The 24,767-nt window shown below is 42.6% G+C and overlaps 1 protein-coding gene and 1 pseudogene across 1 annotated transcript in view; one reads left to right on the forward strand and one right to left on the reverse strand.

Annotated features, from left to right (window-relative positions):
- Positions 1 to 24,767, forward strand: part of ZNRF3 (zinc and ring finger 3) — a 148,797-nt gene that overhangs the window by 36,336 nt on the left and 87,694 nt on the right. The window lies entirely within an intron of this gene.
- Positions 11,510 to 12,797, reverse strand: LOC132502945 (origin recognition complex subunit 4-like; annotated as a pseudogene).

A 24,767-nucleotide genomic window follows, 5' to 3' on the forward strand; every position in this document is an offset into this window, starting at 1 on the left:
AGAGGTTTCAGTTTTAGGGGTGTGTGTGTGTGTGTGTGTGTGTGTTCAGAAGATCGACCTGACTTTGCCATGGTCTCCAGGGTGCCAAGTGGTGTGTGACATGGGTTGTGTTGTGAATCTGCTGGTTGTGCCTTATTTTTACTCCAGGGTTATACCTATTTTATTTTGCTGTAGCGGTAGAAGGCAGCTATGCAGCCTTTTAATAATGAAGCTAAGAACACCATCTCCAGTTTGATTCTGTTTGGAGACCTTTTTTTTGTTTGGTCTAGATTCATGATCCAGGGGTACTTGTGATTTGATTGTCTCTCTAACCCCCGTCTTGGTCTGTGTTTAATTTTTGCCTAGCTCTTGTATTTTGAAGTTTTTAAGCATTTAGAAAAGTTGAATGAATAGTCGAGTGTGGCAAAATGTTAACAGTGGCTCACTTTATACTCTAACATATGCTCTGTGTGTGTGTGTGAGTGTGTGTGTATTTTTTTCTGTTTTGGCTAGACCATTTGAAAGATGCCAATACCATGACCTTTTACCCCTTAATACTCCAGCATACATCCAGCTAAGATTAAGGACATGCTCCTAACCACTGTGTCATCATCACGCCTGTGAAATTGACATGTTTAGATTTCTCTAAGTGTCTCAGACATGTCTGAAATAGCTGGACTTAAAAAATCCACGATGCATTCAGGCTTCTCTCATAGTATTCGACTTTTAAGTAGTTATATTGTGTTGATGCACAGATACTGTAATGCTAATGGGAAACAAAATAAAAGGAAAAGCTTCTTCCACAATCCTACTATCGCAATAAACCAAACCAATTTCACTTTTCCATCTTCTTATATTTAAAAACGAAGCTCTGGACAAATTTTTTAGTTCATTTTTGTCGTCATCCATGAGATAATTGGAGGTATTGTGGAATATAAAAGAAAAAGGAAAAGGAAAACTGACCAAGACTCTTGCGCAGTTTCACCACATAACCAAAAATTGTGGTCTTTGAAAATTCTAGCTGAGAGATTGGGAGTTTTACTAAGAATGCCAAGAGGCCGGTGGCCTTTGAGTACTGTTTGAATCAAGAGGGAAGAAATCAGCTCTTCCTTTGGTTTGTTCAGAAGGCTGTTTTTTTCTGACGATGTAACAGTGTCTGTAGGTCTTGGATCTCCTTTTTCCAGGGTGGCTTCTCTACTCTTGGCACTTCAAACTGGATCATTCTTTGTGGTGGAGGCACTGTCCCACGCATCAGAGGATGTCGAGCAGCATCCCAGGCCCCTACCCACTAGAAGCTGGTAACAAGCTTCCCTCTCAGTTATGACAGCTAGAAACGTCTCCAGATATGTGTGTGTGTGTTGGGGGGCAGGGGCACAGCACAAAACTGCCCGTAGTTAAGAACCATTGTTCTAGAAACTCTTTAGGGTTAATTATTGAGTTGGGGTTAACTATGCTACTGATGAATTTCTGTGGAGAGACATTTCCTATTACAGTGAGAATTAAACTATGTTAAGCCCTATCCCTGTCTGAGAACCCAGAAATTTCTAGATGTCACTGGCATCTAGAAGGGATTGAAATCACTTGGCAGATGACAACACAATGTGTGCCTTTTGTGATTTTCGCACTTTAGCCGGAGCTTGTTACCTGATATTATTGGGACCTGTGGATAGTTGGATGATTGAAAAAAGTCAGTTCAGTTGAAGCTGGGAATGATTTTAAAAGTTTAAAATCATATTTTAATTAAAGTCTGTGAGCAGACAGTCAAACCCAGGCTTTTGTGAATGGGACCACTGATCTGTATTCCTTAGAGTCTTACTTTAGCCCTCCTCTTGATTTAGCACTTAAAATTCACAGTTCTGGGCTTTTTTTTCAAAGTGAAGGGAAAACTTACAAGCACTTGCAGACTATCAGGAGCCTTCTAGAAATTTGCCGTTTTTCCCCTTTTTGTCTAGTCTTCAAAAGTTGCACTTAGTTCTCAGCCATTTTTAGTTATTTGTCTTCGTTTAATCTTTCTTTGCAAATTATTTGACTTAGTTTTCCTAGGGTAAAACTCAACTTTTTGCAACATTTAAGATTTAGTTTTGTTATAAATTTATATCAGATAGAGTTAGCATAAACAGATCTACAAACACGTACAGCCTGGCTGGTGGGAGCAGTGGCGTGTGGTGGTCCTGGTGATGGTTTCCTGACCAGGCATCTGCAGTGGGAGCAGGTACCGGCTCACGGCATATTGGGCTGGTCTGTCAATAGCCCCTGCTCTATTCTGAAGTAGCGGAGAGGCTCCAGACAAAGGCGGTGCCCTTTCTAAGTGTGGGCCTCCTCAGGAGTTGGAAGATCTGGGGGAAAGATCTGCCTTAGAGGCCCCAAGCTCCTCGTTGCTCATCTATCAGGTGGAAGTGACAGTTATGCTTAACTATCAAGCAGGTTATCCTGCAGGTTCCACGCAGGTCACCTAACGGACACGCAGGATGTGCCTTTGCAAATGTGCTGTGGGCCCCTGGGGTGTTACTGATGAGTCAGCTTTTGCTGAGTCTGAGAATGGATTGCTCTTCTGAGGATGTGTTGGCTGCTTCTTGCTCTCTGACCAGAGGACACTTGAACCCTCACACTGAGAGCTTTGGGCCAGAGTAGGAAACAAGCGGCTTTGCTCAGTGTATGTTCATACCCATCCCTGAGGAAATCGCTCTGGGCTCCTACCATGCTGATGGCAAACCCACATGGTATGACTGAGTCTTCGTTGCAGGTCTTGCTTGAGTGGAGATTACTGGCTTCTCAGTGATGAACCCGGAGAGCAGGCGGGAGTGAGGAGGCAGGAGGTGGGAGGACAGGGGCTCGGCTGGGGTGTCGGAGACTGGCAGGGTTCTCATCACGGGTCCTGTACCCGTGCTTTGATGTGCATGCAAAGCAAGTGACTTGCGGAGACTGCACCACCCCGGAGGAAAAGAAGTCATCGTTGCAGTGCAACATTCTACGGTCTTCTGGACAGTAAAATTTATTTATTTTTGCCAGGATGCCTCTTTCATTCTTTCATCATCAGGCTGACCAACGTTGGATAGGTCAGCAGAGTCTTGTGCTGTTGAATGAATGGTTAGATAAATCTCACACTGATGTTCAGAACTTGAAGGACCGTTTGTTGTGGAGTGTCACCAGTTAGGGAAACTGAGCCCATCCAATTGCTTTTTTTGTAACCTTCCTCCTTCTCCCATCAAGGGAAGCTAGAATCTTCCCAGTAAGCGAAGACGTTACTTTGTAAGTATGTTTGTAGCTTGAAGAATAGCGAAATTGTGTCGCAGTTAGCATTAGGGAAACCCTGGAATTATTGGTGCAAATTGTTATTAATACAGCACAAATTCTGCCCTGAAGCTAGCACTAGTCTTTTGACATGGGAAGTGACAAAAGAGGAATCAATCCAGGAGGCTACTATTGGTTAGGGAGCCCGTCCATCCTTGCCAGGCACTAGGTCAGGCACTAGGAACACTGCAATGGAAAAGACATGGATGCAACATCGCACTGGGGAACCTGTGTCCCAGTACAGTCATTCTGGAAACAGAGGGACTCTTTCTGTCCAGTTCCCCGGGGCTGTATGTGTAGTACATGTGTGATCGAGAAACAGCTAAGCTTTGGTCACATGGCAAAATACAGGTGAGGCTCCCGTGGTCAGAGAAGGCGTGATGGGGACATGCCGAGCTTGGTGATGCATTGGTGTGGAGAGCCTGGGAGACCCGAACTTGGTGACAAGTGTAGGCTGTCAGCCAGGCATGGGGCCAACTTGGAACAGAGGCTGTGGAAGGGACAGGAGTGTGTGTGGTACCTATAGCTGAGGCTCAGCTGATGACCTTACCCTGCTCAAGCTCGGAGAGGACGAGTTGAGCCACGCACACAGTCATCCCTGAGCACCTATTTGAAATCAAGGGTGAGAGCCTAGAACAGGGAGGTCTGCCTGGGGCAGTAGGGTGTGGAGGAGCTGATGCTTATCTTAGCTGGGGAGGGGCCTGGCCCTCTCTGAGCTTGGTTTCCTCACCTGTAAAACGAGGCCTACATCTCAAAGGTCTCTCCTGGTTTGATTAAAAAAAAAAACCAAAAAACTTAACATTGTTGAGTAAGAATGTAACCGCTTGCCTCTTTGATCTTTGATCAGTGATCCAGGTGAGTGGAGGGGACCTGGCTTTTCCTGGCTCGAGCTACCTTTGGAGTGAATGCAAAACGTCTGTTTGTAGATGGCCAGGCCCCTGTTGTCATGTACAGAAGCTCAGGCAGCGTGAGAGTGCAGGAGCCACACAGCAACACAGGGTCATTGTGTGCATGTACTCGTGGTCTTTCCCCGGGCCGCTCTGCCCGGCAGTGACTTGAGCTGAGAGGCAAGACTGAGCAGAGAAGTGGTTTCTGCAGCTAGAGCCCTGAAAGCTGGTGCAGGGCTGATCCCTATTTACTTCAGTCCTTGTCTTGGGTGTCTCTGGCTGTGGTTGGCTCCCCTTAAGAACCTGCCTGGAGGAAGTTTACCCAGTGTCCGCCTTCTCTTTGCCAGCAGTAGTGGATCTTCAGTTGCATCCTCTCTCAGATGTGCTGTTCCCTCTCGCCCCTCGGCCCCTTGCCCCTTGCCTCTCCCTCCCTCTGCCTGAAAGACAGAAAGCAAAACTTCTAATTATATGGAAACAAAGATTGCCAAGGTTTATTAGAATGAAGTGTTGTGTGTGTGTGTGTGTGTGTGTGTTCCACCTATAATAACGGCCAAATCTTCCAAAGTACATCATCTGACATTTTAGAATATAGACCTTTTTCTCATGGCAAAGCTGTATTTTAATAGCTTGTGGTTTTTAAAATATCATCTAAACTCACGAACGAATGCATTCTTCTCAATTATACCCTGATTCTACCATGATCTTCCCTTTCTTCTCCTTAATGTCTCTAGAAATTATTGGAATCTACTGGGGGATTGTACATTATAAGTGTTCAAAAATGAATCAGTTCAAGTCTGAGCAGTATGGTAGTTAAAAGGAGTTTTAGGGGTTATTCTGATTCTCTTTTTTAAAGGAACATTCCTGAACTTGGTTGAAGCCGTCAGTGTTCCTGATGAGCCATGGGCCCGTGAAGCAAACGTTGGAGTCTTCTGGTGGGCATCATAACTGTTAAGGAGTTAGTGTTACCCCTGCCGTGTTTAAACATTAACCAGAGGGCTTCCTCTGCTGTTATCTGTTATCAACAATTATTTGGAACATTTTCTGGCAGTCGAGCTTTGTTTTTCCTCCGAGGAGATGCTAGAACAGGCTGAGAATAGACATGAGGCCTCAACAAAGGAAGATTCTTGATTATATCCAGAGAAACAACTGGCTTTGCGGATACATAGAGTTTGCCTTCTTAACATTTTGTAACCTCCTGTCAGCACCCCCTGCCCCCCAATACATACACACACACACACACACACACACACACACGAGTTATCTGGATCTGGGGGAGAGGGCTGTAGTAATTATTTTATTGTATAAAAATGAATGGTACCTTTTTTCCTATTAGGGATACTCATTAAAATTGCTTTGTGGAGACAGTGATGGCGAGGTACAATGAGACACAGTCGAGTCCTCTCTGAGGTATTAATGCTCTGAGGCCACTAATATTTGGGGGGACACATAAAGGGGGTACTGCTCTATTGCAGATGTGTTCATTTGGTTATTAACAAAAGGCTGGGGTGACCCAGAAACTTAAACCCGGAGAAGAACAAAAGTACTTTCAAACTCACAAATGGGACGATGTTGGAGGTTCCTGAATAGCCCCTCTGGAGTGCTTTCTCTGCCACCTAGCTGCTTTGGAGCTGTGGCTTCTAATAGCTTCTCAGCCTAGAGGGCCCCATAAAATTTTAGCCTGTTTCTGTATAGAGTGCTTTGGAGTGGCCATTTCTCTCTGCCTCTTATTTACTCTCAAATACCCTCTGGAAAAAGAGCTGATGAGGTGCATTGAGAGTTGGCATCAAAGGCCATTCATTGATCACCACCACTCAGTGCTCCTGTATTTTTGGCCTTAAATTTTGTTTTAAAAAATTGTTTCAAGGCATAACTCCTAAAATTCAAGCAAGCATTAAAGTCTAATCAGTGAAAAAGTAGATTTAAGAAAGGGGAAGCCTTCCCACCTGTAGATGCTGCCATGACCAGCTGGGTGCCTGGTTTTTCTTTTTGGCAGTTATCTGTGTGCCCTGTTCCTAGACTTGCTGACCCAGGGCTTCTCCGAATGGAGCAGGGGCACCGGAGCACCATAACCAAGCCTCAGTGTGGCATGCAGTGTGGGTCGCGTGAAACAGGACACACTCGCAGGCATTTGTGGGGCAGTGGTGCTTACCTTACGCCCCTGGGTTTCATGTCTCTTCTGTACGCTTCAGATGTTGCCCCAGTTTCTGGGTATGGCTGTCAACGATTCTTGATTCTTCTGGTGGTGTTCTCCTAATAGGGCACTTCCAGAATGGAATTTCTGAATAAATATCTCAATTCCTTCCATCTCAGATACGAGCACACAGACCCTGTCCCTGTACCCGTCCTTTGTCCCGAGAGGCATCTCTGTGGGAGCCCTTCAGCCACAGCCCACCTTGGTGTCACAGGTGATAAAGCCCCGTTGTTTTCAGGTTTCTGGTCACTCGGCCCCGACCTCGGCATTGCTTCTCTGTGGCTTGGGTTTCGCGTGCCCTGCCGGTGCCCTCGGTTCATCTGTCTTTATTCTGGGTTCTTTGCTTGGCATGCATTCACCAGGCTCCGCTCCCTGAGGGCAAGGCTGCTGTCTTTGCACCTCGGAGGCTGACCTATCCACTGTTGATCCCCTGACACCCCACACATCTGGCCAGCTGCCCCAGGTCAGCCTGCTGCCTCCTCCAAGGTTTGTTGGGTTCCGTCCTCCAGTGGCTGCAGAAAATGATTTTCTACAGTTCCATCACAGTGGTTTATGAGAGAATCCATTTTCCTAACCCGGATATGGGGTCCCTTCCACCAGCAACAGAGTATTCCCTGAGGGCCTCCAAAGAGGCTCCCCACCTGGATTCCCAGCCACCTCACCAACCCCAGGAGTCTGGGCAGGTGAGTAGATGATCTTTTTATTAGAAGAAGCACTGCTTGTACTTTTGCCCTTCCCCACCGTGCACTGAACCCCACCAGGCCTTTCCTGGTCCCCTCCTCGGTGCAGGAGACTCCAGGGGTGCAGACCAAAGGCCCAGTCGAGGTGATTTAGGAAGCCAGACCCTCGCTTCTCTGGCATAGGTTTCTCTGCATCTGTCAAGCTCTCCCAAGAGCTGTTTTGATTCACCCGGCACCTTTATTGCTGGTTTCTGCTCACTGGCTGGCCTGCTGCTCCCAGACTCATGTGAAGGTCTTTCAGCTGTAGGTCCCTAATGGGGAGGACAGTCTCCTATTGGCTCTCCAGTGTCACTCTCCTTATCCTCTGGCTGAAAGTCCTGACCTGACCCAGCCATGACCCAGACTCGGACCCTAGGTGGCCTTTCTAGCTTGGTCGACCTCCCATCTCTACTTGTGCAACCTGGGTTTTGTGGCTGTCATGCCCGCCCCGCACGCCACACCTGTGCAGTCTCTTGCCTTGAGGACGTGCTGTCCCCGAGCCCTGGAGTCCGTCAGCGGCAGGCCCGACACCTTTCAGGTCCCAGTGCCTCAGCACCTCTCTTGGGCTCCCGGGGCCCTGGCAGAGCAGCAGGCTCAGTGCCTGGGAGTGTGGCCCTCGGTTCCTGGGCCTGTGAAGTGCCCTGAGTGGCTGCTGGGTCGTGGGTGGCTCACTTCTGATGGCTGTGGTCTTGCTCATCTCCCATTCCTCCTCCCCCTTGGCTCTAGGAGGTAGTAATTTTTTTAAATTAATTAATTTATTATTTATCTTTGGCTGCGTTGGGTCTTTCTTGCTGCGCGTGGGCTTTCTCTAGTTGTGGAAGGTGGGGGCTACTCTTCATTGCGGTGCGTGGGCTTCTCATTACGGTGGCTTCTCTTGTTGCAGAGCACAGGCTCTAGGCGCACGGGCTTCAGTAGTTGTGGCACGTGGGCTTCAGTAGTTGTGGCTCGCGGGCTCTAGAGCACAGGCTCAGTAGCTGTGGCGCACGGGCTTAGTTGCTCTGCAGCATGTGAGATCTTCCTGGACCAGGGCTCGAACCTGTGTCCCCTGCATTGGCAGGCGGATTCCTAACCACTGCACCACCAGGGAAGCCACAAGTAGCATCTTGATTGAGCATCATTTACCTCAGATATTCAACCAGCAGTACATTTTTAATGGAATCTTAACCCATATCCTATTTGTTACCTCTCAAAATATTGGTAAACTATTATTTTAGCTTTACTCTGTATTTCGTGTCAGTGTTTTGGGCACAGGTTGTTGTGCTACCGTCAAATTTTACTTGCTCTTTTTTTCTGCAAGTATTTAACAAAAAGTTAAAAAAAGAAAACAAGTCCTATAAAACCCCACCTTGGGTAAGTGATTAAGTATTGTACAAATAAAATGTGTGCTATCCCCATCCCATTCCCAAGTTAAAAAAAAATTGTATGATTCGCATATGAAGTTTTTCTTCAGTTATATGTTCTTAAAGAGAGGAACAGTAGCTTTATCATTTATAGTGAGGCTTACACCTTGAGATTTGCAAGAATGGGGATAGGTGAAAGGGAGGTTTGTCAATTGTGGCATTTCCCTCCTTTGTTGTGTAAGCAGATTGTATTCCCACAAAAGTACATATGTTGGTCCTGTCAATTTTAAAAGAGGCTAAATGGCATTCGTTATTTTGTCTTTTCATACAGAGATTTTTAAAAAGTGGCTTAGGAAATAGATATCAAAGATATAAACTACACTTGAACAATTGAACGGAAGAATTCTGGTATTTTCACTTAGGGTGATCACCAAGGAAGCTAGCTTTCATTTACATTTTTAGTGTTGCAAATTCTTTGGTTTATCCCATGACTTTCAAAGAAAATGGGGGTGAAGAGCCCCACCTAGTCACATTGAGTGTCATTGTTCACACCAATGGATTCTCAGTTTTTTTAGGGTAAAGGTGAAGGAAAGGGCAACACTTAGAGGTTATGGTGGTTTGAAAGAACCTGCGTTGTCCTCTAAAACCAAATGAAAATGCAAACCACAGTGGAATCTGCAAGGAATCTCTGCAGAAAGACCAAAACTGTTTCCACAGCGCTGCTCTGCAAAACAGATTCTTCAGGAAGTTAATTGTATATAATCATCATATATAGCATTATGATGTGGTAAATTTGAACCAACAGCTCTTAATTCCTCAGAGCCATTCACATGCATGTCCACAAAATTGGAAAGACTTTTTGTTTTTTTTTTCTTAATAAGATCCTGTTTTTGGTAGGGCACTTGGAGGGAACACATGCGTGAAAACTGCACCAGTGCCGCTAACATTCCTCCTCACCTGTTTTTCAATCTTTTGATTGTGCTGTTAACAGGCTACATTCCTCCTCTAGTAAATGAAAATATCTTTAAGCCATATTTGTTTACATTATTCTCAAAAGTTTTTTACTAGGGCTTTTTCAGATTTGGTTTTATTTTATTGATGATGGTTTAAACAATTTAAGAGATGAAGTTAGTTTAAAAAATTTAAAGTATATTTTAGCTTCTCTGTATTAGGGAATATGGAAAGGGGAATATCAGCATTCCTTCTCTGAAAAAATGCCTTTGAAATGTAGGCACGTGCTTCATTTGTATGACTTTTGCTAACCTATTTTTTCTAGTTTGTTTTATAGCTCTTTCACTGATGTTGATGGATTTTCTGTAGCTCTTATGAAGCCAGGGAGGCAGATGAGTGCTCTTAACCTTTTAGTGGAATCTTAAGCTGATAAAAATTTGCAATCTTCAAGCCAGTTCTTTAGGTACTTTTGTGGTCAGTGCCTTTAAAGCAGAGGGTACTTCCCTAAAACAGTTCAGAAAAATTTTTAAAGGGACAATTTTAGCTCAAGTGCAAAATCCTTGCTTCTAGTAATAGTGAATCTACCATGGTAAGTATTTTGGCAAACTGTCCCCTAAAAATCTATAGACTGTTGCATAGAACCAGGATGCAAGCCTTAGCTTTCATGAGACACTGCTGAAAAGTAATTGACAGTGATCTGAAAACTTAGAATGCCTAGAATAGGTTGCAACTACTGAAGAGCTATTTTTATGCCCAGAAATCTCATATTCCATTCTAAACGCAATACTTCTTAAAAACCAAGTAAATAATTTCTTCGAGTACACTTTTAAAAATACATGGTAAGGAGCACATTACTGAGCTTTGGTGTCAACGAAATGAGTTGAATTCCAGGGTCTGTCAGTCCTCTGGACAGGGCCACTACTGTGTTAGTTTTCTCACCTGTAAACAACAGTAACTAAATATCATAGGGTCTTTGACAGTTAAAAGGATTACAAACTGCACAAGGATAGGGACTCTCTCTTTTGTAAACCTTCCATGAAAATAATAGGCAATCAAATATTCTTGAATAAATGAAGTCACAACACTTAATGAATGCTTATTAAATTTCACTTTAAACATATACCAGGGACTTCCCTGGTGGTCCAGTGGTTAAGAATTCGCCTTCCAGTGCAGGGGACGTGGGTTCAGTGCCTGGTCGGGTAACTAAGATCCCACACGCCTCAGGGCAACTAAGCCCACACGCCGCAACTACTGAACCTGCATGCTCGCCTGCAATGAAGATCCATTGCTGCCAAGTAAAAATAAACAAACAAACAAACATATACCAGTATTAGTTCATGGATTCCTGAATTTATAAGGTGATGCTTTGACATTTCCACATTCCTCATAGGGGTCTACTTTTTGTTACAAATAGATTTAGTTAACACTGGCATACACTTTCCATTATTTGTGGGAGTGGTTTTACAGGAATTTCCTAAAGTGCCTGTTAGAAAGACAAATGCTAGTCCCTAGAAGAGGCCCAAAAATCTGTATTTAAAAGCCTCCTACAAGAGATTCTTCTGTAGATGGTATGAGTACCATATTTTAAGAAGTCTGGAAGAAAATGTTCAAACTTTTGGCTTTTTTCTTCCATGTGAACCATCTTCTAGCCAAACTGATCAGTCTCCTGAACTAGAAGACCTTGGTCTGGGACAGAAACCCAAATTTCCATGAATACAGAAAAACTGCAGCACCTCCCAATGGACCAAAAGATTACTCATTACACCTCAACTCTTACCATTGTTTCTACTGTTTTAAGGATTGTTAAAACATCTGGCTGCTGGGTTGAAATGAACTCTTCAAATGTACCACATACATACTTCACAAGTGTTAAATAAGCATGTGGTTCAGTCCCTAAACGAGTCATACTTATTTTTTTGAACAGCTACTTACAAAATAATCTAAATCACTGGAATTATAAATCATGTAATTGCTCGTGATTCAAAGGCAAGGCACAGCCATGATATTGCATATGTAAGAGTCTCCCATAACTACAAAAATACATCTTTATAAATATAGGAAAACATAGTAACATATCTTGTTAAAGGACTATAGCTTTTAGTTCTTTAGAGAAGTATGCCTGAGACTCCATAACTGAAGCCATGGTTATATTTATAACCAGTTTAGGGAGGATGTTGCCCACTGCCTAACATCTGTAGGACAGTTAGGGTATTTCTGCAAAGCATTCATAATTTGTGTATTATCCAGAAGTAGTTTCATCAGCTGGTACTCCCTCTGTGCATTTACTGATGTTCTTTCCAGGGGCCTTATTAATTCTAATTGTTGTAAGTGTTCAAAAGCCTTCATGACAACAGGTTTCTCAAAATTATAAACAGAATGGGCCCTCCTTTGAACAAACTTCTGAAACTCATTATAAACCATTTTAAAATTAAAGGGCTCCTCTTCATAGATGTCATTTAAATGTTTCATTGCTATGATAAGACAGATTTCCAAGACCGACAGACCACGTACAATATTTGCTTTAGAGCCCACGCTACACAGCTGGTTTGCCTCCATCAGATCTGCTGCAGTCATAAATGGTTGTGATGGTGTTACGCGATTTAAAGCAAGCCTCAATAGCATGTGTAATGACCGCAGGTTTTTGCTGACATTGAAATGCTTCTGCAGCACTTCTTGCACACTTCTATCTTCTGAGAGACTCTGAACCTTCTCATTCCACTTCTCAGCGAAAATCTTGTCTGGAAATACTGCAGATAGAGATAATTGTTCTTTAAATATTTTAAGAATTTTAAGAATTCATTAAATGTATCTGCCAGTGGGAAAATCGTGACTTCACTCTTTTTTCTAAGAGTTCCATAATATCCAATCTACGTGTAAGACCAATAACTGCTACTGGAGTCTGTGCAAACTGAGAAATGTCAAAAAGATTATAGAGGAGTGTTTGGTTTTTATGATGAGCAAAAAGATCAAATTCATCTAATACGAAGATCGCTGGGCAACTACTAGTCCAGTCACCTTTTTTTAAAGCTTCCGGAAGAAATGAAAGATTTTCAGCAAAGCTTCCAAAAACTTTATCTCCAACTACAGTTTCCAGATTTAACTGCCTTTAGGGCAATTTTATCATCGATCTGCAGCAGGCCATTTAAGTGAACTTGTAATACATTTTCACTCCCTCTTCTACTTCTATTAGTTCTTTCAAAGCATGGTTTATTAACATAGTCTTTCCTGATCCTCGGGGTCCAATAATGAGAGCTGAGTTACTTTCTCCATGAATAGCAGTTCTTTTCAGCAGCTCAATTAAGTGTTTATATTGTACTTGTACTCCAAATAGGTTACTATGTGGACTGTGATGACAAAATCTTTCACGTAAAATTCTTTGTACCCGCGAAAGGTATTCTGCTTGTATTAAATTGTTACTCTTTGATTTACGACTGCTCATTTAAACACATTGAAATCCAGGGCAGAGCAGGCTCCTGGGGACCGCGGGAATCCCTTCACAGGCTCCCCTCGCCGCGTCCTCTGCTCTGCCTCACCTGCTGCCAGCGATACACCCACACTCCCTTTACCATGGCTCTCATGGAGCTGAGCCAGCAGGCAGAGCAGCCCCTTGAGGGCCTCTGAAAGCAGAGCTGAAGTACAGACTCCAGGGCTCTTCTGCACGAGGTGGAAGGAGTCTCGGATGTACCTGGAGGGGAGGAAGCCAGCTGGGCATTATAAATACTCCCGGGCCTCAGAGCAGGATGGCAGAGGACATCCGGGGCCATTCCAAAGGCAGGACTGATAGGCTCACACCTTGTTCATTTGAGCTGCTACTACATTCATGTTTAGGAATTTTTTTTTTTTTTTTTTAATTATGAAGATGAATCTCTACCTCTCATGCCCTGGCTGGTGCTGTTAATACACAACTGAGACTGGAGGCCATACATTTGAAGATGATGAGCTGTTGCCAACAAACTTTCCTCTTACAATAAAAAATTTTTTAAAAAAGAAACCCTCCCCCCATGCCAGATTTGTTTGTCTGAAACTTGTCCCTGTTGGTATCCCAGGGGCTCCCATGGAAGCTGGCCTGGGATGGTGGGGAGACAAGGGAAGGGACAGAGTAGGTCAGTCTGAGCTGGGACTGGCCTGTGCTTGCCTCCCGGTGCACATGCTGTGTCAGGGCCTGCATCTGGGCTTAAAATGCTATTCATTCGTCAACATACTGACCCCCTTTTCAAGTTTCATTGTTCTGTTGTTTTGACTATAGAAGTGACACTTTTTATAAAACCAGTTTCTGTGATCTGGAACAGGGTTCTCAAACTTTTATGTGCATCAAAATCATCTGGCCCCCACCTCTAGAGAGTCTGATTGAATGGCCCTGGGGTGGGTGGGGCCTGAGAATTTGCATTTCTAACAAGTTTCCAGATATGGCTGCTATGGCTGATCTGGCAACCACCCTTTGAGAACCACTGATCTAGAAGGTACAAGGAAATGAGCACCATCTTCAATCTTACCACTCAGAACCATTGTTAACATTTGAAATGTAGTGAATATATATTTATGTATATGGACAGAGTTTTAAAAGCAAAGATGGTTCTGTGCTATACATATTATTGCTTTTTTTAAAAAAAAAACTTTTTTTTTTTTGGCTGTACCGTGCAGCATGTGGAACTTCCCCCACCAGGGATTGAACCTGCACCCCCTACAGTGGAAACACGGAATCTTAACCACTGGACCACCAGGGAAGTCCAAAACAAACTTTAAATTTTAGAATCGTTTTAGACTTACAGATAAGCTGCAAAGATGAGAGTTCCCATATACCATTCACCCAGTTTCTCTTATTGTTAATGTCTTACATTATTGTGGTACATGAGTCACAACTAAGGAACCAACAGTGGTACATTACTGTTAACTCCACACTATTTTTGCTTTTAATGAAAATATTACTTTTAATGTTTTTTCATAATATTCAAATATCAGAACTGAATAGTGACAGAAGGAAAAGACCTCTTTACTCCTCCCATCTCATTACCTATATATTTCAGAGTATTTTTCTGTGCACTTGTATATACCCATGTAATCACACACACACACCTTTTCTTTTCATTTAATGTGTCTTGAAAGTTTTTCTTTATCAGTATATCTAGATCTGTCCCATTGTGTTTCAATGGATAGCACACATTGCTTGGAACCCTTTTAAAACTTAATAATATCAGTTTCCAGAATTTAAGTCTAGTGGATGAAAGGTGAGGTAGGGCATACCTCCCTTTTATCTTGCATTGGAGGTTAGACATTATTTGCCCGCCTCTGTGGAGTACTTAGCATGTTCCAGGCACTGCCAAGCCTTTAGCATGCATTATCTAACACACTTATCAAAACAACCTTATGAAACAGGTATCATTATTGTCCTTATTAACAGATGAGGAAACAGGGTCAGGGAGGTTAAGCGAGCAAAACCCTTTGACGACTTTCTAGCTGAAGCAGGCTCTCTGGCGTTTTGAGTGTCATGAGCCACTCAGTTTAGTGTGACCATGGCGTGTTTGTTCAGCTTTCCTGTGTGCCACACCCAGTGCTAGAATATGAAGGTGAAGGATGTCGTTAAGGAACTTGGGCTAGTTGGGAGGACATGCATGTAAACAAATAATTATAGGCTAAGAATTACACCGGAGGTTTAAAATTACTGGTGGGGTTTTGACACCTTAAAAAAAAAATCCACTGGAGGAGGGGATGTGTGCTTGGAACAATGTGTTGCATTGCAGAGGTGCAGAGGGAAATGCAGCAACAGACTTGGCAACCTGACCTGAGTTCGAAGTCTAGTGTTACTTTTCAGCTGAGTGACCCTAGGTAAGGCACTGAACCTCTCTGAGTTTTTGTTATGAGTATCTTAAAAAATACTTCTTATGGTTCTAAGATTAGATAGATACATAGTAAGAGCTAGCTATAGTTATGCTTAATAAATACACAAATATATATTAAGTATTTTATATATTTAGTGGGCTTAATAAATATAAATGTGTAATCTGTGCCACATCAATTGCTGAGTGGAAACTTGGAGGACTTCCCTGGCGGTCCAGTGGTTGGGACTCAGCGCTTCCACTTCAGGGGGCATAGGTTTGATCCCTGGTTGGGGAACTAGGATCATGCATGCTATGCGGCGCGGCCTAAATTAAAAGAAAAAAAAATCCTTGGAAAGTTCTAGACACAAATAAGTAAGGAGCCAAATCTCACAGTCTTATCTCTCGAGACCAAATCCTGAAGGCCTCCCGGGACGCCTCATGCCCCCATCTTGCCTTCTCTTGATGGGCCTTGCTCTTGGCACTTACCCCTCACTCCCACGTGCATTTTAATTCTTTTCGTGCCTTCTCTCCTCTGTGTAACTGCAGTCTCTTTGAAGGGCAGGATCTCTGCCTTTCATTCTTGTGTCCCCTGCAGTTAAATGGAAACACGTTGAACATCAGTTGCAGAACCAGGTGCTTTAGGAGGGGAGGCACACGCTCTCCTTGCCAAGGTGGTCGAGCTTAAACAGGATGGTCTTGGAAGAGTTTTTTCATCTCTCCCAACCATTCTTCCCCTCCCCCGGGTTTTTCAGGCGTTGGCCTTTTACACCCAAACTTGAGTTTTTAACATGGATGGGTCACTCAACATTTTGTTCAAGATTTTTAATGAACTGTATCTTAATATCTGAGTAGTCTGTGTTATGAGTTAACTTAATCCTCGGATCTTTCACTGGGAAGAAAGATTTATGTTGATATTCCCCGCCCCCAACTTAGAAAAGCAGAACAAAACCTCAGCAGGCCTGCGTCTTGTTGTAGCCAGGACAATTCCGACCAGACTGCCACAGGTTAGATAAAATGCCTTTTGCTGTTTTCCTTTCCTACTTATGCTTGGGGTAAAGAACCTTCTGGCAAAGATTCTGCACCAGCAAAGCTGGAATAATAGTGTAAAGAAGTTTTGGTTGGAGATGAAGCTAAGTGAGTTGAGGGAAAGAGTAGCTTCTTTGCTGTGTAGTGGCTTGGAGAAGTTTCTAAGTTTGTCCTGGGGGATTGGCGGTTAAAACATGGTCCATGTCAACCTGAACTGTCTAAATAGTAATCTTGAGAAGAAATAAGACAGTGTTATTTTTTTTCTCCTTTCCCTTGAAAATTGGCTGAACCCCACACGTTGGTTGGAAAGTGGGCTTGACTTGAGTATGTGAAAATCCACTTTCCTAGATCCAAAGAGCAGGACTCCCGTTTCTGAAGGGTAGTAACAGAGAGCCAGGCGAGGTTTCTGCCGTTTTTTGTTTTTTGTGTTTTTTTTTAAGGAGTTTGCTCCCCCTAAGAGAGCCGACTATTCAGAAAACTTAATCACAGGTTCTTCCTCCATTCAGACTTAATCTGGTCATTCAGAGGCCCTTTCCCTCCCCTTCAGAGGCTGCTGGCACCTGACCTGGGGCCACAGAGGTCTTCCTCTGGGCCTTTGGAAGGCTGAGAGGGCAGGAGCAAGTTTGATTCTTTGGGTTAGGGGGTTGGGTTGGGTCTCTTAAACTTAATCTCCAGTTGTGAACTGTAAGGGAGACCAACCATCAGAGACCAACTCCCCTTTATCATTTACCATTGCAGCCAGAAGCTTCTAATGGTTTCAGCCAAAAATATTTATGAAAATGACCCAATATAACAAAAATGTATTTAACTGAGGTTGTTCATTTTATGGACAGTTGTTCCTTTTCAGGCACTTGAATCACTCTCATGAATTCCTTTTTTTTTTTTTTCCCTCCTGGTTTTCTGTCTTCAGTTCTCTAACATGTTCAGTGACAGTGGAAGGTACTCGAGAAGTCTTTCTTCATATAAATAAGTGCCTACATCTCTCCTCATACTTCTCTTTTTTTTAAAAATTTTTATTGGAGGGCCTCCCTGGTGGCGCAGTGGTTAAGAGTCCGCCTGCCGATGCAGGGGATACGGGTTCGTGCCCCATATGCCGCGGAGCGGCTGGGCCCGTGAGCCATGGCCGCTGGGCCTGCGCATCCGGAGCCTGTGCTCCGCAACGGGAGAGGCCACAACAGTGAGAGGCCCACATACCACAAAAAGAAAAAAAAAAAAAAAAAAATTTTTATTGGAGTATAGTTGATTCACAATGTTGTGTTAGTTTCTGCTATATAGCAAAGTGAATCAGTTATACATATATCTACTCTTTTTTAGATTCTTTTCCCATATAGGGCATTACAGAGTACTGTACTTTCTTTTCTTGACACTAAGAAACAAAACAAAACAAAAAACCCACAAGAGTAGAAGTAGGGTTCTGAGAAGTCCTGTGTTGGTTGCAGCATTGGCAGCTGAGGAAGAAAGTGATGAGACCCTGGTGTGCTGGTCAGGAGCACTCGCTTGTTCACTAGCTGGGTGGCAGTAAAAGGTGTCTGGAGTACTGCAGCTTTATTTTTGTTGATTTGAATTCAGAGTTTATTTCATTTGTATTTTTTTAATCTCATGTGTACTCTTTTCCACTTGGCTGAGGACAAATACAGATAAAGTCTTGGCCTATTGAAGGAGCCATTTAAATTTGTTTGATTTTTTTTTTTTTAACACAGCACATTTTATATCCACAAAATGTGGTGAAGACAGAGCCATTCATAAAAACAGATTGCACAAGTCTGTGACTTCTGAGTGTTTACCCTGGAAGAAATCACCCGTGCCATTTTAGCCTTGCCCTTTCACATGGGATATGGTTCTGTGATTGAGTTTCAGGCCTGAACCCTTTGTGTGTGTACATCTAGCCCCATGAACCTCTCACCTGTTTCAGGAAATCATTTTGAGCAAAATGATACTTCTTTGAGAGTCTGAGCACTTTCTCAGCAGAGCCATGTGATACAGACAGAGCAGGGTGAGGACATACAGATGTGTCCACCTGCCTGTGGGCCTGACTTCTGTGAAAACCCACCAAAACCAACAGATGGACTGTTTTTTGGGAGCACTTTGTTTCAGAACTTTCATATAGCACATCAAGCCATTTAGTAGCAGCCAGAAACGAAGACGAAGCTGTAGCCCCTCTCCTTGTCCCTAGACCTTTATGGTTGTCGCCCATGACAACCAAGAACTTCAGCTTGGGATTTGGGAGACCTGGCTTCCAGATGAGCTGGGGGAATGTCCCAAGGTCTGTCTTCATTCGGAGTGAAGGAATGGGACTTGATTCTCTAGTGGTCTCTTCCCCCTGAGTCCTCTGTGATTTCTGTGCACCAGTGCTACATCTGGGATTGGAGAACTCAAATGCAAAAGGGACTATTTGAGATGTCCACTTAAGGGCTGTGAAGCCTGTCGACTCTTGTGCTTTTTACCTGGAAAAATGAGGGCAGCTTCTACCCAAAGTAAAGGCCGCCCTGAGATTCCCCTATTTAGATTCTGTGGGCAAGTGGTAGGTCTACTCTTCTTTGTGGCTGCTGTTGCTGTATTGGGAATGGGGCATTTGGACCAAGGATTTAGAGATTTTTCTGCTGGGAGATGATCACATTTGTACTGAGATGGTGCTTAAAGCTGGTACTTGCCGTTTTATCACTAATGGCTGTATTTCTCTTTCCATAGCCGTGGGTTTTATCTGGCCATCTCTCAGGTACATTGACAATTTTGACTAGCGCTTAAAAAGGCAAGTTCAGGAAATGCTATTTTCTGTGTTTCTTCTTTCCCTACTTTCCCTCTTGTTGAGCAGCACAAAACTGCCAGGTTTTATGTTCCACTGGGCAGTTGCTGCTGGTCTGATGTTTTTCTCTCCCCTTCCTCCTCCTCCTGTGCCCCCTCCCCCGGAGACGCCCCTCCCGCATCCGTGCTCTGCTCTGAGGGGAGCTGTACCTTTGTGGTTCTTCTGCAGCTGCCGGACTTTGATGGGGACATGCTTGCTGCCTCTACACTTGCTTCCCGTAGCAACCGGCTCTTTGAAGATGACCTCTTGCTGTTTGCCTGTTGTCTCTTGTGTTGGATTATAGATGAGAGATTTACCAGGCTGGGGGTAGGAGCCTGCTGTTAGCACATTTCTTTTAGGGTTCCCAGCGTCCCTCAGCCTGTGCTTTCTCTTTCCAGAATATGAGGTTTTGCAGGGGTGGGGGTGTGGAGAGGATATTTGTGCTGAATCAAACACAGTTTTGAGTGTGTAGGATTGCCCTAGTTGTGAGATAATGTGGAAATAGTTGCTGCAGTGATTCCTTACTGAAGCTATTTGGTTTACTTTTCATTTTTATTATAATGTGATTAACACTCATTAGGAGGGGAGGGCACTCTTTGGCCCCCCACTCCCCCCAGGTGTTGGTATGTTGGCACTAAACTTGCTTCCCCATATAATCTGAGTACTGGGAATTGCTGAAGTACCTAAATCTCCACACACTTGAACACCCGTGTTTTCCCCCAAAGCATCAAGTTTCCTCTTTCTTTACAGCAGCAGAATCCCCTCACACGTGGCCCCTGTCTTGCTTGGACAGCCCCTGATGTGCTGTGCACAGCTAGTGCGTGGATTTCTGTTCAGCTCTGTGAACTTGCCTTGGACAGAATGAGGACATTGTGGAACAGCAAGGATTCCAAAGGAACCCTGGATTAAAACAAAAACTAGCCTTTTTTTTTTTTTTTTTTTAACCTATCAAAGTGACAATGGCTAAAATAATAGTAGCGCCCATTTTAGTAAAAAGGTACAAGAAAATAGACATTTTTATGCACTGCTGGTAGGAGGGTTGTTTGTAGCAGCGTATGTATCAAGAGCCTTAAAAATATTCATACTCTTGACTCAACAGTTTTTCTTCTGGGAATTTATCCTAAAAAACAAAAAATAAAAAGCAAAATCAGAGGTGCATATCAAGATTTTTCTGTGAGGATGTTCACTAATATGTTATTTATGATAAAAATTGCCAACAATGAGAATATCTGGCTGCAAAGTGATAGTACTTTTGTTCATATAGTAGAGTGCTTTACAGACATTAAAATTGTTTGAGAGTATTTAATGTCAAGGGAAAATGCTCATAAGTGGAAAAAAAGCAGAATATAATAATGTAGTATAGGGAATTCCATGGCGGTCCAGTAGTTAGGGCTCTGTGCTTCCACTGCAGGGGGTATGGGTTCGATCCCTGGTTGCGGAACTAAGATCCTGCATGCTGCGAGGTGCAGCAAAAAAAGTGTAGTATATCATATGATCCTACTTTTTTTTAATTAAAAAATAAGAAAAATTGTATGGCATACATAGAAAAAGACTATAATGAAATACTACCTCTCAGTTTTTTCTCCGGTAATGAGATTTTGGGGTGTGTTAATTTTCTTCATATTCCGAGTTCTTCAATGATCAGATAATTACTTTTATAAGCTGAGAAATTTAAAAAATGGATTCCCTACTGATTAACCCACAACGTTCATTGATAATATTTTCTTTCAAAGCTAAGTATTTTTTAAATAGGTGAACCAAGATAATGCATCTCTTCTTTGTTTTTTTGTCATTAGAATGTGCTTGTGTGTTTTTTTTTAATTGATGCCACCATCATTCTTTGTGTTAGAGAAATGGCTTTGCAGCTTTAAGAAGTTGCAGTTTTATCCAAAAGGAAGTTCTATCCCTTAGCAGGAATTCAATAAAATAATATATCATCTTTTGTAATCATGCAATGATGCCTGACTTCAAAGTAACTTACTAGTTTATGGGCATTGGTGTTTGGATTGGTTGTTTTTGGCAAAGTCCAGCTGGAATGTCCATTTGTTAAAGGTGGATGCATGGCAGTGGGCTTTGGAAGCCCTTCTGTTTGTTAGTGGTTGAAATCACTAGTTATGGACGTTACCTTTATTTGGAAATATTTGTGATTTGGGGGAAGAATGAGAAGTATTTGCAGGTGATGGTTCTATGAGCAGGTTATCTAGGGGCATCAGGGTGGTGGGAGAGCATTTTGGGGACCGGAGGGGGGGTTTCATTTGTGTTTGACAGTAGCCGATGGCGGCTGATGGTAGGAAGGTCTGCACTGTCTGTTAAGGTGAACTTGACTATGAGGTTGGTTGAGCTACTCAGCTATGCTACAAGCCTTATGCTTCTTCAACCCTCACTGTCACCAATTACTTGGGAAGCTCATAAAGCTGGGAGGAAGAGAAATATAGCAGTCATTTCTTGGGAAGACATTGAGAGGCAAGTCTAGAATGCTGGAATATGGGTAAAACTAGCTTCTGTTGGGTTCATCTTGTGTGAAGTTAGGGTTGGCTCTCCTGAGAGGGTTTAGTTTTTTAATACTCTCTTCTATTTTGAATCCTTTAAATAGACACATGTGGGAATCTACAGGTGTCTAGATGGAGTTTTCTTTTAACGGGTATCCTGTTACTAACCATAGATTACTGAATAACGTTACATTGTATGGACACCACATTTTGTTTATCCATTCATCAGTTGATGATCATTTGGGTTGTTTCCACTCTTTGGTTATTATAAACAGTGCTGCTGTGAACATTCATGTTCACGTCCTTGTGTGGACATGTTTTCATTTCTCTTGGGTGTAAACGTATCAGTAGAATTGCTAGGTCATATGGTAACTCTATGTTTCGTATTTTCAAGAACTACTAGACTATTTTCCAGTGGTTGCACCATTTCACATTCTTATCAGCAGTGCATGAGGGTTCCAATTTCTCTCTGTCCTCATCAACACTTGTTGTCTGTTTTTTTGATTATAGTCATCCTAGTAGATGTGAAATAGTACCTCGTGTTCTGATTGCATTTCTCTGGGGCTAATGATGTTAAGCATCTTTCCGTATGCTTATTGGTCATTTGTATATCTTATTTGGAAAAATGTCTACTCAGATCCTTTGTCCACTTAAATTGGGTAGTTTTTTTTTTATTGTAAGAGTTCTTAACGCTCATAAAGTTTTTTTTTTTAATATTTATTTATTTGCACTGGGTCTCAGTTGCAGCACGCATGCTCCTTAGTTGTGACATGTGGACTTACTGGTTGCGGCATGCGGACTCTTAGTTGTGGCATGCATGTGGGATCTAATTCCCCAGCCAGGAACGAACCTGGGCCCCCTGCGTTGGGAGCGCAGAGTCTTACCCACTGGATCACGAGGGAAGTCGCTCATGAAGTATTAAGGTGCACAAAGAGATTTTCTTTATGTGGGTTGTATCTACTGATATTTGCCAGGTGAGAAATTAAAACAAAAACTTTAAAAATATTTAATTTTAAAATATGCTTTAAAATAATAATAAACCCATTACATGTTAACTAACATTTTTTATGAAACAATATTATGCTTTGGAAAATATAGTGAAGAGTGGTCTTTTTAATATTTTTATCTCTTTAATATCTGGCTTAATAGAAGATAGTTGGATTCTCACATCTACTTCTGTACCCAGTTTGTTTTGATATGCTTTGGTTGAAGTATATGAAGAAAATCTGGCCTTACACAGATGTGTAGTTGGAAAAGGGAGAAGTATTTTATTAGTTTCTTAAGATAATTGTGGATATCTTTAATACTATATCAAAACTCAGCAAGAGGTAGTTTCTTGAAGGTTAATTGTAATGTGGAACCTGAAGCCATATAGATGAACTCTTCATACTCTTTTATGTTGAAATCCATTGGTCTTGCTTGCACTTTGAATGGGTCTGTTACTAATGAATGATTTTGTATTATCGTGCATTGGTTATTTAGAAAATACTGATTCACTGAGTCATACGGCTCTTTCAAATGCGGACACATTTCATTATACAGTATTAAAAAAATCACATTTGTTAATAATCCTCATCATCCTCAATAGGAAAGTCTTTAAGTAGTATTGGGATTCTGTCAAGCACATGGTGGTAGATACAAATTTCCCCAAATGCTAATTTTGCTTGGAAGCTCAAATTTTATTGTTGGCAGCAAATATTGTCAATTGTTTTCCTTGAAGTGGCCGGCTCACTTCATTCATTTGTGAGAAAATGTCTGCCCTATACTTATCTGTATAACCATACTTTGTCAGTTATTCTTTTAAGTAAAAATGGTGTCCCATAAAAAAGTGGCTAGTTCAGTTTGCAACTCACAATTGCACAAGTACTTTATCATGAAGCAACCATGTGCTTTGGTCTGCAGCAGAAGTGCTCCACGCATACTTCCTCTGTCACACAGAATATTAAAAAGTATGTGCTCAGGAGTTGGGAGCTAATAAAATAAAAAATAATAAAAAAATAGTTTTTATTCATCAATGTTCTTCATCAGTATTGCTTCATCAACATTCTTAAGGAAACTCCTTTTTCTGATTGCAAGTATACAGTAGTCAGGAGTGCAATCTGGCACCACTGCCTTGATTCACTCAACAGTATTATCCCACTGTTACACTTACACAATCAGTGCAAATGTCGGCACAATGTAAAAGGCAGTTGTTGTCTTAGTATTATTACAAATATGGTATTGCCCTTGCACATTCTCTTAAAAGGTTTAAGGACCACCCCCACTGGCGCCCCACCAGGAGCTTATAGAGTGGACTTTGAGAACCATGGGCTAGATGGCATTTAATGGAAATTGGGGTGAAATTGTTTTGAAGGCACTTGCCTCTCTGTTATCTCAGATGTTAGCACACATTTGCATGATGATAGTGACCGTGTTTGTGTGTGTGTGTGCGAGCGTGTATTACGCACCTTGTAGTTGGACATTCTTCCTAGTCTCCAGCAGTATTCAGAATCACGAAGCTATTACCACTGAGGCTCCTTTGAAAATAAAATGCCTTCCCGTTTTCTTTTCTTTTTTTTTCTTCCAAGAAAAGGCCTCTCTTCATCACCCACCTTTGCCAGATGTGATGTTTCCTTATTTCAGGTTTTGAGTTTGAGAAAGCAGGGGCCCTTTAGGGCCTTCCTGCATATGTCTGTTTCTCAGGACACTCCTTACTCTGAAAACCTTAGATGGGTGTCTAGCTCAAGCCCAGGCCAGTGGCTGGCAATGACCTGATCCTTGCCATGTAAATCCTCACTGAATGGCATGAGACTCAAAGTTAGCAGTTCACGGAATTGTAAGGTGAGCCCCGTTTCCCAGCCAATTATGACCCGATCTAAAGCCATAGCTGGGCCATTAATGTATTTTGGGCCTTGTTCTCTTTTATATCTTGCCAAACTTGGAGAGTCTACTGTATAGCTCCTGGCAACAGGCCTCTGCCAAAACTGTTTATGAATGTATCATTTTACACCTCATTTTTCCTGTTTCCCCTTGTAATGGCACCTTGCCTGTGTTTCTCTCCCACATCTTTCTGCCCACTTAAAAAAATTATTCATTTAACTTATTCCTGCATAGTGATACAGACTTTTGGCTTCTGCAGTTACTTATTGTGCAAGAGATGCTAAAGAATGAAAATGCTAATTTCTTACAGGACCCTTTCTTTCTCAACTACCAGTGATTCTCCAAGGGCCTTCTTACGGGGTTGAATTATGTCCCTTCCCCCAAATTCATGCGTTGAAGCTTTAACCCCCAGTACCTCAGAATGTGACCATTTTTGG

The sequence above is a fragment of the Mesoplodon densirostris genome, chromosome 15 (assembly GCF_025265405.1).
Source record: "Mesoplodon densirostris isolate mMesDen1 chromosome 15, mMesDen1 primary haplotype, whole genome shotgun sequence".
Classification (NCBI taxonomy): domain Eukaryota; kingdom Metazoa; phylum Chordata; class Mammalia; order Artiodactyla; family Ziphiidae; genus Mesoplodon; species Mesoplodon densirostris.